Genomic DNA, 16,175 nt, shown 5'->3' with positions numbered 1-16,175 from the left:
CTGCTGATTTTTCCATATGTTCATCCATTCTTCTTTCTTCTTTGCCTTCTTATTAACGGGAAATGTTAACACATACCCTATAGTTGCAGGGTTGGTTGATTTTGATGGCACTGTACTTTCTCTTTTATAGCCACTATCCCTTGAGGACCCCCACACTACCCCACCTCTTGGCCCTCAAGATTGCCATGAGCTAACCAAGATCTCAGGCTTTCTGTCTGATGCAATTTCAAGCTGCAGCTGACCCCTGTTTTCACTCTCCTCCTGCTGTTCTATGTAGCTGTCCCATGTATTACCTGCCCTTGGGGCTTATTTAATAGGATCAACCAATTCATCATTGAAAATTTAACAACTGCATACTACCATAGCATGGGTTAACAAAAGTAAGAGTCATGCTGTGCCCTCACAAGCAGCAAGGGATAGGGAAAAGGAGAAGATAGAATAGAGTGGATCATAATGCAAAATATCAGCCTAGCTAGATGATAGAAAGGAGCAGGCAGTCCTCCATCTGGAATCCAAAAAGCAATAGTGACCTCATTTCACATTTAGGCCAGAATTCATATGTAAAAGGCTCAGTCTGGTGAAAGGACGTGTTAATAAGGAATTTTGGGTAGTGATGTTATTTCAAGAAAGTAAAAATATATTGACTCTTGGAGACACTGCATATGAAACGCATATAGCAGCAAAAGAGTACATGGTGGGATGAAGTGTTGGAAGGGCAGGAACATAAAAAAACATAGTATGTAAAAATTCAAAACAAGGTGGTTGAGGTTATAGGCTCAGGCACCAGGAAGTACTGTAAACCCAAGCTAAGGTGTCATCACTGAGAGTGAGCAAACACAGCAGGGGCTTATAGGGAGGCATATAGGGGGCATACAGATATTTGGGGAGTACTACATGGTAGCACAGGCAAGTCTAGAGTCACTTACTGGAGGATGTGAACCCACACATTAGATGCTAGCCTTGTCCAGTGTTGGGGTGCATACAATTTCATTCTAACCTCAAAGCAGCAGGATTTGCCAAGGTTGACAGGCTCATGTTGCTGCCTATTAGAAAATAGATCCAAGTCCTAAACTCTAGCTTTGTTTCAAAAATAAGAAGAGGACCCAAGAATTTCAACATGTGGTGGAAGCTGAACACTCTCTGTGTTAGTTGGAGTTTTCCAGAGAAACAAGACCAACAGGAGATTATGTATATACATGTATATAATGTCTGGTTTCAAAACAATACAAGATATAGTATAGTTTGTAAATGAGAAGTATAGATAGCACTTCCAGAATCACAAGAAATAACTGTGGGCTGAGCTAGCCAGTCATAGAGAAGTTGAGCTTCCTGTGGTCAATATCGTTTCCACACTTTACTCTCAGGACCTTGCCCATAATAGACATGTAATCCACACGTTTCCAAGCAAGGGAATGACGGGCAGAGCAGCGCCTTGATGCTATGGCGATGGATGCTCTTGCTAAAGGAGAAATTTTATTATGAAGAGAAGAGAGAAGTGAATACAGACCATGTGGAATTCCCATGATGAAGATAAATGGAGGGAAGGGAAGAGCATCAATGAATAGCATTCATGTTGGTAGTGATGATCATGATGATGATGATGATAACTTACTGAGTACTTTCTATAAAAATCATAGCTGACACTATTGAACACTTAGTGTCAGAGACTATGTAATAAACTTTACATACTAATGAGGTTAAACATCTTTTTATGTGATTGGTTGTTTTATGTTTCAACTCCTTATAACAGTACTGTAAGTAAAATATTATTGTTTCCTCTATTTATATAAGGTAATTGGAGAGGGTAAGTAATTTGCCTAGGAGCACACAGATAATAAGCAGCTGAGCTGGATTTAATGTCATCTTTGTCTGATATAAGCCATGCGCACTTACCTCTACTAGAAGCCCTCTTATGTGGTATAAAAGGAACTGGTCATTGTAGATTAATCAAAATACATAGATGTCCTTTCCAGGAGTAAAAAAATCTTTGTTTGGATTCTAACATCTGTCTCTCCACTAGAATTTTACTTTCAGGCAAGAAGCACTCTGCTGTTTTTCTCTGCATAAACCATAACCATGATGCCTCATCTACTATTTCCCATTTTGATTTCTTTAAAGTAATGCTAAATGTTATGAAAGATGACACTTAAAAGTTTTATGATGTTTTTCTCCCTACAACTAACATCTCTAATTCAACAGGGTTTGTTGTGCTGTTTTCCCCAAATTGCCCTCATCAAACATTTATCATTTAGTTTTCATGAAAGAAATCATTCTGTTTCTTGCATTCATATTGGCTTACATTTTTATTTATGGCCTACATATTATTTAAAATGTGTCATTATAACAGAAAGCCCAAATGGCAAAAATGTGTTTGGTCATAAACATGACCGACCCTTAGTGAGTATGAACCTCATGAATGGGAACAGAAATATGTAGGAGAGACGAGGACTGGCTCCCAGCGCTTTCAGTATGCCTTGTGCATAACAGAGAACATCACTTAATCCAAAGTGTGGTGCTTAAGTGTTAATTACTGTCTCTCACTACACTGTCTCTCAGCTGGAAGAAGAAGAATGCAAGGTCATGAAGGATGAGAGTTCAAGGAGCCAGTGCTGCTGAAAGATTAAGGATAATAGAAATTGCCTAAAATCTTATATTTATATATGTGTGTTTATGTGTGTGCATGTGTGTGTGCAGGTGGGCATTTTTGGCCAGTAAATAAGTTACAATTTTTTTTGAGACAGAGTCTCGCTATCATTGCCCAGGCTGGAGTACAGTGGTGCAATCTCGGCTCACTGCAACCTCTGCCTCCTTGTTCAAGCAGTTCTCCTATCTCATCCCCCCAAGTAGCAAAGATTACAGGTGCCTGCCACCATGCCCAGATAATTTTTGTATTTTCAGTAGAGATGGGGTTTCACCATGTTGTCTACACTGGTCTGGAACTCCTGACCTCAGGTGATCCACCTGCCTCAGCCTCCCAAAGTCCTGGAATTACTGGTGTGAGCCACCATGCCCAGCCAGTTATATCTGTTTTTGAAGGCAATTACAAAAACAGTGGTGAAGTTAGAAATCCGATTGTAAAGAATCAAGGAGTATCTGAATGGTGCAGCAGTTGAGATAGCAGGTGCAAATTTTTTTTTTTTTTTTTAAGAAATTAGGTACACAGGTAAAGAAGAACGATATGGAAGTGAAAGGAGGAACAAGAACAGATTGACAAGATTTTAGCATAAAGAAGACAAGATCATGTTTCTAGTATGAGAGCAGTATGATGATGGAGAAGGACATTGGAAGATGAAGAGGAAATAGGATGTAGAGAGGTGTTGGAAAGGAGGTGCTACAAAAACAAAGGCAGGTTGTACAAACACCAGTCCCCTAGAAGAGCAGAAGAATCTCTGACAGGACGGTGGGGATCTGTAAAAACACTAAGTCAGGATTCTGCAACTTCTTCAAGAAGAAACTCTATTTACAGATCTATAGAAAAAGCACAACATTTTTATTACAGTGAGGTTAATGGAGGTAAAATACATATAGTGATGATATAAATGAAGAAGTAAACAACTAGGAAGAGCAAGAAAAGCTTACTGGAAAAGGATACAATTGAAATGTGTGTTAAAATATCAAAAGGAATTTTCCAGGCCAACTAATGGAGACAAAATTCTAGGAGAGGCATAACTGGTGTGATCTCAGGGAGGCAGACAAAGGAGAGTTCTGACTAGTGGTTGATGCGGCTTCTGAGCAGAGCAGACAGAATGGGGTGGCTGAGGTTAAAGGAGGACCAATTGGCAGGGATGAGATACTATATTTTTTTAGCTGTTATTTGTAGTAAGGTGATTGGATTTTACCCTATGGTTTGAGTATTTTTTTCTAATATTGGCTTTTGATGATCTGATTCATGTCTATCACAAAGTTACAGACAGGATGGCACAAAAGACAGTTGATAACTGAAACATTCTTCTGAGGCTAGCAGTTTCATGATTCCCCTGTTTTAGGAGGTATTTCTGCAGTATCTTAAAGAAATATGTAGGATTTGAAGCATAAAACAAAGTGTCCCTGTTCCATAATTTAGGCCTAATGAGAATTCTCGAACGGTATTTTTCTGATCTGGAAAATAAGGTGAAAGACATGCACAGGTTAAAATGTACAGGTTACCTTTTTGTTCACTAAATCATTTTTAATTTTCAGAAAGAAGAAAGAAAGGGAAGAATAACAAGGAGACTTTTGTCTGAGGTCCCAAGGCAGAGGTAAAAGGCTGGAAGGGAAGATAAATATGAGCTCTCATCAGAGAAGAAGAATTGCTCTCAACCCAGGTAGGGAGAATTGGTCCGAAAGAAGGAAGAGTTTAGTAAGACTTTCTGAGGCTTCTAAGTCTTCCATGAGTTTTCTTTCCTTTTTTTTTTAAACATCGACCGAAAAGCTTTGTTGTCTAGGAAAGGGTAAAAGGATGTCTGGCTGAATTGGAATTGACAAAACTAGGCAACTCAGACAGGGCAGTCTCGGGAGCAGCCTTTAACCACAAAAGAGATATTGAAGGCGATGCAATCGATAGAACTGGAGCGGACAGGGGAGGAAGATGATGAAACCCATCAAATTCGATCACTGGGCAGAAGTGGTCAGTGTCAGCTTCCTCAGGAAGGGTCACTTGATGCCAGCTGCCTTTCAGGGACTTTAACCTTCCTTACTGATTACCTTCTTAAGATCACAAAATTTTAGTGTCAGGAGAGAATAATGCATGCTGCACTGGGATCCCTTTCACTATGACCTAGATGAGTGAGTTTCCTGCACTCATGGGTTACAGAGATGCCAACTCACCTGCCTAATGTATTTGATTACTATGACCTTTCTCCCTGAAGACATATTCATTTATTCATCAATTTGTTCACTTGTAAGTTACTCCCATCCATAGTAAGTTAAGGGAAATCTGGCTACAGATTCTTCATGGCTTCTCCCACCAAGAAGAGGAGTCTGTTTCACCCTGATTCAGCTCCTGGCCTGGCCTAACAGAACAGGGAGGATGATAAACATGTGGAGAGGCATGTGGCAAGAGTCCCTGACTGTCACAGTCATCTCTGCAGTGTTTGAACCCAGACACGTGTTCGAGCACAGCTGACATCATGTGATGAGGAAGAAATGAGCTCAGCTGAGTCCAGCCCAAAATGCTGGCCCACAGAGTCTTTAACAAACAAAAGGACTCATAATAAACATTTTAAGACAATAAGTTTTGGGTAGAATAGTTTATTATGTAACACAAGCTAATTGATATGCGATTTATATAAGGATAAATTTAAGAAAACTTAAAGTGGATAGGATACAGAAATATTTTCTGCAGAGTCTCTTAGGGCTCTCAGAGGCCCACCAATGAAGTTTAAGAAGATTAATTATCTTAAAACTGTCCTAATAAGTGGTCTATGAGCATCAAGAATATAGTCAGGCAAAACTCTGAGTATATTTTGATTGCACTTAGAAAACATCCATCCATTATAACGTGCATTATAACCAGACAACAATGGTATACATGATTTTTATAGAGGGGGCCCTCAGAAGCAAAAGAGAGGGGCTCTCTGTCCCACTGGGAAGGTGAGGTGCAGAGTATGTTGGGGCATCTCATAAGTGGCGGGTATGTGCCTACAGTAGTGTGGGATACATGTGACTATGAGCTTGATCACGTGCTCAAAGTCACCCACTTTCTCTCCTTGCTCTGTTCCCATTTCATCAAACAACCTTGGATTATAATTTGGTTTCCTGGATATATTTGTCTATGAGGAAGAACGTGCCGTTCCGTCACCAACATCCCATCTATTTAATAGTTATAAGTCTCATCGTATATTAATGAATTGAGCTTCTGTGTTTTATAGATTGTCTCTGTAAGCTTGATTAATGCATTTGTTGTGCTACTAGTTTGATTTTGAGCTTGGAATGAAAAGAATGGTGAATTCACCAAACACACATCCTCTTTAAGTGCCAGTCAGGCTCTTTGACTGATAATACTTGACCTCATTTGTACCTTGTCTTCAAACTGCAGCAGAGTTCAGATCCCTGATGCACAAGGCAATGTTCTTTTCACTTCTCCTTGTTGTTAATTATAACACTAGCTAATGTTTCTTGAAGGCTCAGTAGGTACCAGACATTGCTTTAAAGGCGTTCCACGGATAACCTTATCCAAAATTCGCAATCACCCTAGGAGTAAGGCTATTCTAATTTTGTAAATGAAGACACCAAAAGCCAGAAAAATGTGTAACTTTCCCAAGGTCACAGAAACAGGAGAGGGCTGATTCAGACCTAAGAGCTGAGATTCAGAAAGCTTCGCCTATGACCACCAAATTACATTCCTCGGCCAACTAGGGATGGTGCTTTTTCTCTGATACCTTCTCTTTAAGAAGAAATCCAGAACACCTCCAAATATCTATCAAATTAAGCCAAAGTCCTCTATGTGGCTTTCAAGGGCCTCTGTAATCTGATTTCAACATATTGATAGAACTTCAATTCCCATGTCTCATTTAACTTTAACAATCAATTACTTGAAATGTTTTATATGCCAGACATCAGGCTCTGTGCTGACAGCAAAACAAAGATGAGTAAAAGAATTTGTAGACTAAATTGGAGAGGAAACCCAAATCTGTGAAATATAACTAGCAAAACTAGGCAGAAAGTAAATGGCACTGTAAACATTTATAGTAGAAGAAATTCACTTCTGACATGAAGAGGCGATACGTTATAGGGACACCAAAATGAGGATTCTGCTAGACCAAGAGGAAAAAGAAAACAATTCATTACGGATAAGAAGAACAATATAAGCCCAAGACAAGATCTTAAAAGCACCATGGCCATTATAGGAACAGTAAATGGACAAGTATGATCAAAGCAAGGGATACGATTGCAATGAATGTGAAAAAAAATCCTGAAGTTGTGAACAGGTAAGAGGTTTAGCTATGAAGTGATAGGTCTGGTCCGAGAAGAGAAATTGCGTATTATGACTTTAGCACATTCACAATGAGCTGATTGTTGGAATTTTGAGAATTGTGAGTATATGAGTATAGACTAGCAAAAGTAACTAGAGTTATAAAGGAGTAATCCTTTAGCTTCCTTTTATTACCTGGCATCCTGGGATCCTGATAAAGCTGATGAAGAATAGTGAGATGCTGCAGGCAAGAACTCATGTTTTCTGAGGTGAATTCCAGGGTTCAGTATTCACTTGAAATTCTCCTCAATTGATGCTTTCCAGGGTCATAATGTTTATGATAGGCCTAGTATATACTCCTCTTACATGTTTGCAAAACCAAACAAGATATTAAAGACTCCCAAAACTTCTGCAGCACAAAAATGTGTTTAGTTCTATTTAGCTTAGTTTCGCTGACTAGCTGTTATGCAATTTCCCTGTATTCCTGCAAACACTGTTATTTTCTCATGGGTTAGTGTTCCCTTCTGTTCACGCTTTGGGAATCTTCTTTCTAAGTGATGTCTTTGAAATAAATGCTGCAATATATCTTATCCTCCCATTTGGGAACAGTAGACAGAACACAGAACTCACATTGGGGCAGCTGAGCTCTGGACCTCAGGACTTTGTGACTTTGGATAAATAATGAAGCTAAATCAATATTTTCTCATAGGCCGAGTGGGGCCGATGACTCCTGTCTTGTCTCCTAAAAGCATCGCAGGAATGGAGTGAGCTAACAGGTTGATAGTGTTTCATATATACAGAGAGGCCTACTAGTTTTATACACTGGGGTTTTAGTCTGAATATTGAACAAGGTCAGGACAGTGTTAATATTATAAGCAGATAATTTCTTTGTACCATTACCTCTAAATTCAAGTGGTCTGAAATAATATGGTTTCAGCATTGGCCCACAATCTTGAGTAATCTGATAGAAGAAGAAATACTTTTAAGAATAAGAAGATATACTCTGGCTGCCAGCTGTCCTAAAAACGATCTGTGTGAAGGGGCTCGGGATATTCCCCTCAAAATATGTCGCTTTGGTATATTGATTGTTTTGAGCTGAAGGCGATCAAGAAGCAGCAGATACAAGAGGATCTCTCTGCCTAAAAGCAGGGCATACTTTCCTTTGTAAAAAGCTCTCCTCATCCCATACCAGGAAGTGTTGAATAACTCTTATCACTAGAGATAGCCTGAGTCTTCATAATGAACCTTACCAAACAACTTATCTACTACACATTTCCTAGTCACCTTCACATAGTTTAACATCTGTAGGAGCCCAAACTACCTTTATCTCCACTTAGTTACTTATTCAGTTTATTACCATTGGTTGCAATGGTATATAAGCCCTCAGAACCAACTGCCTCTTTGAGTCTTCTGTGAAGCCCCTATACATGTAAAAATATTAACATCAATACAGAAACACATGCCTTTTCTTCTGTTAATCTATATTTCTTCTGTTTAATTTGCTAGCTCCCAGCCACAGAACCTGAGAGGGCAGGGGAAAATCTTTTATTCTTCTAAATATGCAAAGATCCTACACTGGGAACTTGAGAGACAGGGTGCTGATACACAAGCAGACATTTGTTCTGATTTGACTGGAGCAAGCTAGGTATCTTTTATTGCTGCTGCTTCATGACATTTGGAAGGAGGATTTTAGGCTAGGCTAAGGTCAAAGTCATCTCTAGATCTAGCACTGATGACTCTATTAGTACACAAAAGCACTGTTCCACTGTTGTGATCATGAAGAAGGGGCACATTAAAGAGCGATGGAGGATTTGAAATCCTACTGTGTCTCTTATTCTGAGGAGACATTGAGAATTTCTGATCTCATTTTCTCACAAGCATAAACTTTTCTTAAAGGAAGGAATCCAGATTCAGCATGTGAATGTACTATGGGAAAATTGAGGTTTTTATGTTTAATTTCCTGGTAAGTTTCCAAAGCCCAGTGAGTGCCTGTTTGACTCCTTCAGTACATGTATCCACGCTTCCTTTAGCATCAATCCTGATACCTGGTTATTAGCTTAGAATTTACCTCCTAATTACAGATGATCTGCCATATTAATTCCTGAGCTCCAGAGATTAGTGATTATCATTCTTTGGCTGATCTAAATTTCCAAGAAGGTAAGCCCCCTTCCCAGAGCCCCAAGAAAGGAAAGTAAGGTGGGAGGTTGAGGTAGGAGAATCACTTGAGCCCAAAAGTTTGAGACCAGCCTGGGCAACATGACGAAACCCCATCACTACAAAAAAAAAAAATACAGAAAATTAGCTGGGCCTGGTGGTACCTGCTTATAGTCCCAGCTACTCAGGAGGCTGAGGTGGGAAGGTAGCTTGAGCCCAGGAGGACAAGGCGGAGTTGAGCTGTGATCACACCACTGCACTCCAGCTTGAGAGACAGAGTAGAATCCTGTCTCCTGGAAAAAAAAAAAAAGAAAAAGAACAGAAAAAGTAAGAGCTAGTTTCAGAAGCTCAGGTGTAGGGATCACAACTTCTCTTTTGGTTGTTTTATTCTTTTTTGTTTTTCCTGGATATATTACTAATAGGCTAATAGTTGGGAATGTTGGAGGGAGAATCAGAAAGGGGGCACTGGGCATTATAACAAGCAAAAGGAGTGGATCCATGGATACAAGTATTTACGGAAGGATCTGGTTAGAAAAAAAGTGTTTCAGGCTTAGTATATATAGCAAATACTTTTTTCTTTGTTGTTGCTTCAGTTGGACTGAGAAAGCTGCTCATGGAGTTGGCAGTGAGATAGTCTACTAACCTCAGGAATGCCAATATGTCAAAAGGAAACCTTTTCCCTTCAGCAAATAAAATATTAAGTGGACTCAATGAAAGCCAGTGGGAAGTGGCCTGCAGAAGAAGATGAAAAATTAATCTGAATGCTTGGGAGACTAAGTAATTCACTTATTTCACAACCTCAATCAATTTTAATATTTTAGTATTTAATGTGAATTTGGTGCCTCCCGTAATATTTTAAAAGTTGTTTCTTACTTTTTGGCTTTTGTCCTACGAATTCATTCTGTTTTCTTAGCTATTTTTCTGGGTATGTTGATAGGCAGGTTTTCATGGATTTAACATTACTCCAGGCAAGAAGCTATTCTCTTTTATTCTCATTAGTTTAAAAAGTTATAACATTATTAAATAGGGAGCAAAGAAAGTAGAGAAGATCCCAAGACAGCTTTTAGGCAGGCTGATTTTTGGAGAGGGCCCTGAACCCTGAGAGCCTCTCAAGTCTTCCAGGACAGGCCATTGTGTGGAGAGCAAAATGGAGTCATTTAGTCATTAGTTCTTCAGATATCAGCCCAAGAGGGGAAGCTGTCTGCCTCTCCCCACAATTTAGACACTTATCTTACAAATTCACCAAGCTCGGTGATTTCTGAACAATGCCAGCTGTTAAGGAGCCATTTCCCTGGCATTTTCCCCATAATTTGATTTGAAAGAAAAAGATTAAACTCAGTCCGACCCAGAAATGTCAGCCCAATGCCCTCAAAGAGTTGACAGGAAAAGAAAAAAAAAGAATTGCAGACTTTTTCAGCTGAAGAAATCACGTTTACCTGTGCATTAAGGAGAGACAGTAAGGCCTAGGCCAGAGGGTGAATGTGGATATGAAAACCACGGAGATTTCTCCTCCTAGAGAGATGAATTAAAATGAGGGCTATAACTTTTGGGCAATATTAATTTTAGGAATAAAAGTTCAATAGTTCTTACATGGGCATCAGCTGGTATGACTATGTTAGCATTTTAAAGATATTTATAACAATATTTATAACAACTAAGTTTTCCAAGATGTATTTCCAAGATGTGTCAGGCTTAGGATATATAGCAAATATTTTATTTAAGGATGATTTACATGATAATGTTGCTTTTGTTTCTTTGTCCAGGTCACTGATTTCTAGAGAGGTTAACTTGCTCCAAGTGAAACAGCTAATAAAGGCAAGAGCTGGGTTTTGGTTCAGGGCCTTTTCTCATCTTCACATCTTGGAGACTTAGTCACAATGCTTTGCATCTTCTATGAAAAATGCAATGTAGAAGTGTGTTGTAAACATTCTAACTATTTGAATAGCTTGATTTTTTACTAATACCATCACTCATTCTCTTTCAGAATGCAAGCACTTTAAAAATAGTCTTCTTGAGGTTGTTCTCCTTACCTTTCTGCTGTGGGCTCTATTTCAGTTTACTGAGGAGCATTTTCAGAGCACCACTATTTCCTAGGTTGACACTACCCTCTTAATTTAGTGGCAACTCCAAAATATTTCTAATTTCATCTGATCTATAAGTCAGTGTTTAATATAAAGAAATGTATTATATATTCATAACATAAATACGATTTCAGTTTATAAATAATCCAATTCTCTTCTTTTCACAGATAAACAAAGATCCAGGCATAGACACTCACTTTCCCAGAGACACACAACTTGCTGGGTGCCAAGTCAGAGCTGGTCCCAGACTCCCATTTCCTAATCTAGTGCTTGTTCTAGTGTTTTATTTCAAAGGCATTTATACCTTTTTCACATAACTTCTTAGAATAATGAGATATATATATATATATATATATATATATATATAGAGAGAGAGAGAGAGAGAGAGAGAGAGAGAGAGAGAGTCTATAATATGTATATATGTAAATTTACTATGTACATTAGCACTTTTATTTTTCTCCCTTTACGCTTTTAATGTAACATTTCATATGGCTTCCCTGTTTTCAACAATTGTGCCTTAAAGTACCCCTGTTTTTTCATTCACAACAGTGCCTAGGACAGTTCCAAGAAAACATTAACTCCTCATTAATTATTTAATGATTGATTAATCATCTTTGAGATGAATTTGCATGCATTTATGATTTTAAATTCCTCAGTATGTCATTTTTATTATTTCCTATTTATTTTTTATTGGTAGACTTCTATTAAACTCAGAGGTCATCTTGTGGTGCTGAGACTCTGAAACCTATATTCCAAGAGCAACTAGGACACCGTAGAATTTGGTTCTGTTAATAGCTCCTTTGACATTGCTGAAAGTTACTAAATCTAAATTTCCATTCCCATATGCCAAGATGCCTCCCAGTGATAAAAAGTAATGAAACTGCATTAAATAACAGAAATGCTTGCCTTAAGACACTTAGGGGGTCCCTTTGTCTTCATTCTGAGTCCTTTGAACTTGGTGTGATGGAGAGGAGACTTGGTAGGAAAGGAGACACCCAGGCGGGCAACCAGGAAAGTATTTGGGATAGATGATTTGAAAGAGAAGTATATTAGAGGGACCAGATTTCAATGGGGTTTACCTTTACTTGGGTTCCTAAGTAATTTTTTTGTTAAGCAATGTAAAAAGATAGAATTTTGCTTTAAGGATTCCCAGAGATTGAAGGGCAAATTAACCAACTTGTAACTACACAGTGTAAATTATTTCACCTAATGGGAAATACACACATGCATATGTGTTTGTCTCTGTGTGTATCATATAAATAATATTCCTTGTTGATTCAGTTAACTGCTTTGTACTTGAAAGGACATAGGATGGCTTATAGAGGTTTATCAATGATAATTGTATAAGACATTAAGAGAAGGTAAGAAAGAAAAATTAACAACAGAAGAGATTTAAAATGAAGCCAAGAATGAAGCATATATAAAATATATAGCATATAAAAAAGGGTATATTTGATCTAAGTTGGTCAATAAAACTCTAGGGTCAAAGGGTTCTGATATTCATGAGCCATGTTACTTTGGACAAGTTTTTTCATGAATTTGGATAAGATTTTGTATGTGCTGTTGACACAGACAGGAGAAAGGGAAATACTAGGTAGAAGAGGGTGGTTCCCTGGCAAAGACCCTACCCTCAAGTCTGGAGACCTGTAGCCCTAAATGGGGACAACAGGCATTCCTGTTTTCACACCCAGAAAGTTACCTTTTGGTCTGCCATGCCCCCTATTCTGTACCCATATAAACCCCAAACTACAGGATTCAGAAACAGATGAACAGTTGAGGAGATGAGGAGACAAGCAGATGGATGGCAGAATGACATGGCAGAGAAAAAGAAGATGAATTCCTGAGTACCAAGAGCTAGGCTGGGGGTGGTCAAAGAGGCATTTGACTGCTGGACTGAACTTCCAGGGGAAGATCATCTTCCTACTCCATCCCTCCTTCCAGCTCCCCATCCATCCTGTGTAGAGCCACCTCCACATTCAATAAAATCCTACATTCATCCTTCAGGTCCATGTGTGACCTGATTCTTTCAGGATGTAGGGCAAGAGCTTGGGATACAGAAAGCTGTCACATTGTCCCTCTGCCCTTGAGAAAAGGCAGAGGGTCCATTGAGCTGGTTAACACTCAAGTTGTCCAAGGATGGCAGGTCTAAAAGGGCACACTGTAATACACACCTCTCTGGGCTCCTGCACCTGTCCATCTATGCTCCTCCTCCTCTCAGAGGTTTGAGTGGTGGCAGCAATCCAACAGGTGAGCCACACCCATGTCACATGTCCTGCAAGGTGGATCAATGAACTCTCCCATTTCACTGTGTTTTCAAATACTTACAGAACATTTTTCCTGCCCTATAGAAACTGGTAGTCTAAGTAGGAAAATAAGACTTACTTGATGGAAACGATTAAAATGGACTCTTGTAATTACACACACATGCTCCATCTCCCTCGAGCCTGGATCTCATCCTCTTTGCTTCTGTTTCAGCCATGCTGCTGCCATGCTCCCTACCCACTTGCCATGTGGATGGCCATCTCTGGTAACAAGTGTGTTCTGTCTTGTCGCTTCTAACCCAAGGCATTCCTTTTGGACAGAAGGTTCAGGGAATCCCTTCCACTGTCACTGACTGGAGTGTCTTCACTATTTTTTCTTGAGTCACAATCTTTGCTGTATTATTTTTTCTTTTATTATTATTATTTTTTAACCAAAGTCTTAATCCAATTTTTAAGATCTAATTTAATTATCTTCCTCCAGGATCCTCCATAAATCTGCATCACCTCGTGCCCTCAGGAGCACATCCAGTCCCTATATTACAGCTTTTGTTATTTCTGTCACTCTCAATGGCTGCATTTGCTCTTACCCCTTGGGGTTTTTCTCTCATTTAACTTTGACACATGTCTTCATTACCTCCTTGAGAGGAACTCCAGGGGCCTAGAAAGAACTGCTGGAAGTGGCTCATACAGTTTCTCAGAGGTGGTAGCGATCGGATGATGCAAATTTTACAGAGGAGAGAGTTGTTATATCTGAAGCAACACAGCTGTGAGACACTTTTGCTGCTCACTGATGAGAAGAAAGCTAGTGCTGGAACAGATCAGTCTTGAAAGAAGTTGAGTTGACCCTAAAGTCCTAAGGCCCAGCATTCAAAGGTGGAGAATAATTCTACCTGATGCAAACTGAAGTTTGAATCCAAAGGCATCCATCCAAGAGGACAAAGCTGTAAGAATTTCCTGAAAGTAGTTGGATTCCATGTATCACACAAAACATCAGTGACGCAATAATGTATGCAACACACATCAGGTAACATGGAACTTTTAGAACATCATGATCAGCCTCCATTTAAATAGCTACCCACAAGAAACCTGGTTTTGGAAACCTTGTGGGAATCAATCCACATAAGCAAAGTTGTATTCTATTGCTAGATAAGTTCTCTTCTTAATATTTTAATGAATATGTTCGTAAAACTTACGAATGTTTCAAATTTTTAAGAGGAGATACTGAGCATAATTGAAATTTGTAGTTAGCTTTTCAAGGTCATAACAAATACACATTATTTTATTTTTAATTTTGTGGCATTATCAGAAGCTTTTATGATAAAAAGGGCTATCTGACTTTACCATAAATGACTTTAAATTGTAGTGATGCTTGGCTTCCTACAACTACTTTTGATTTCTTTACTGCAGTATTAATTCATATACACATATATCTCACAATAATACCATATGTGTTTCTACATGTGTGTGACTATGTACAATATATGGTGGCCTACATATGCTTTTTAAACTACCTCTTTCAGTTTATTAAAAATAGCTATGTTCCTAATTATGACTGTCTTTAAATCTTCTAAGATCAATACCTTCAACTTAATGTTATAATTTTTAGTACGTTATAATTTCCAGTCAAAATAAATGTTGGGGTAGCTTAGTGGCCAAGATAAGTTCAGACATTGAATTGCGTGGAGATTTTGCGGGTTGTCCACTGAGAAACTGTTACCACCCACCTTTTCATTGTCAACAGACAAATTCAGGTACAGATTCTGTTCCAAGTTTTTGGAAAAAATAGATACAGTTGGGGGAAAAGGTTGTTTTTTAAAAATCTGAACACAATATTGATTATAAATTTAATTAATGCACCAGGTATCCTATTCTGTGACTTGGTGACAGATGTTTTCCTGAGGCCATGGAATTAATGTATCCTTGGAAAATCCCTTTTAACAACTCCTTGGGCACTGATTAACCTTGAAATATGGGGTAAAAATCATGGCTTTAGTGTCTCAATTTTCTGTTTTTCTTGGGATCAAACATCAAGAGTTAGAGATCTCCTGAGAGACAAATCATTTGACTGAGAAGAGTGTTTGTTGTTGTTTTGCTTGTACTTGAACTGAGATGGGAATTGGATGTCTGGGATCGGCAGTGGAGCGGGAACAGATAAACATACACAATATGAGTGGCAAGAGTGGAACTAAAGAGTGATGCCAAGAATGAAAACTGGCTGTCTAAAAAGAGGATGCCAAGAGCCAAGTGGAAAAGTACCAAGATTTGTATCAGGAAATATGAGGCTAAATCAGGAAGTTGGAGGGAATCTGAGACTCAAAAAGTTAAGAGCAAGCTACGGTGTAGAATTTCCTTAGAGTCTGACTTTGGGCAACTGTCTCTAAATGTGTCCCTTCTGCACTTGCATCACAGGCTGTCCCTGGAGACTGGCACTTTTTATTTTATTGTGGGATTTCTCAAACATCGGTTAATAGTAGACTTTCCGGGAAGCCTTGTTAAAGACATAAATGTCCTTGTCCAAAACCTATTATACTGGGTTAGGGCAAGAATTGGTAAATTTTTTTGTGTAAAGTACCAATAGTAAATCTATTTGGCATCGTGAGCCACATGTTCTCTGTTGCAACTTATCATCTCTGCTCAACTAGCACAAGAAAAGCTATACATAATATGCAAGTAAGTGAACCTGGCTGTGTCCCATTCACATATCTTTATACCATCTCATGCCAGTTAGAATGGCGATCATTAAAAAATCTGGAGACAACAGATGCTGGAGAGGATGTGGAGAAATAG

The 16,175-nt window shown here is 38.8% G+C and overlaps 1 long non-coding RNA gene across 1 annotated transcript; it reads left to right on the top strand.

Annotated features, from left to right (window-relative positions):
• The first annotated feature begins 1,111 nt into the window (after positions 1 to 1,111).
• Positions 1,112 to 14,640, top strand: LOC116528156. The gene is made up of 3 exons (XR_004258888.1): positions 1,112 to 1,122; positions 3,238 to 3,242; positions 12,880 to 14,640. It is a non-coding gene; the product is annotated as an uncharacterized LOC116528156 (long non-coding RNA).
• Positions 14,641 to 16,175: the final 1,535 nt, after the last annotated feature.

The sequence above is a fragment of the Sapajus apella genome, unplaced genomic scaffold, assembly GCF_009761245.1.
Source record: "Sapajus apella isolate SASKATOON/1434 unplaced genomic scaffold, GSC_monkey_1.0 scaffold57, whole genome shotgun sequence".
Taxonomy (NCBI): Eukaryota; Metazoa; Chordata; class Mammalia; order Primates; family Cebidae; genus Sapajus; species Sapajus apella.
The sequence above is the reverse complement of the archived record's forward strand: the minus strand, read 5'-3'. Positions and strand labels throughout refer to the sequence as shown.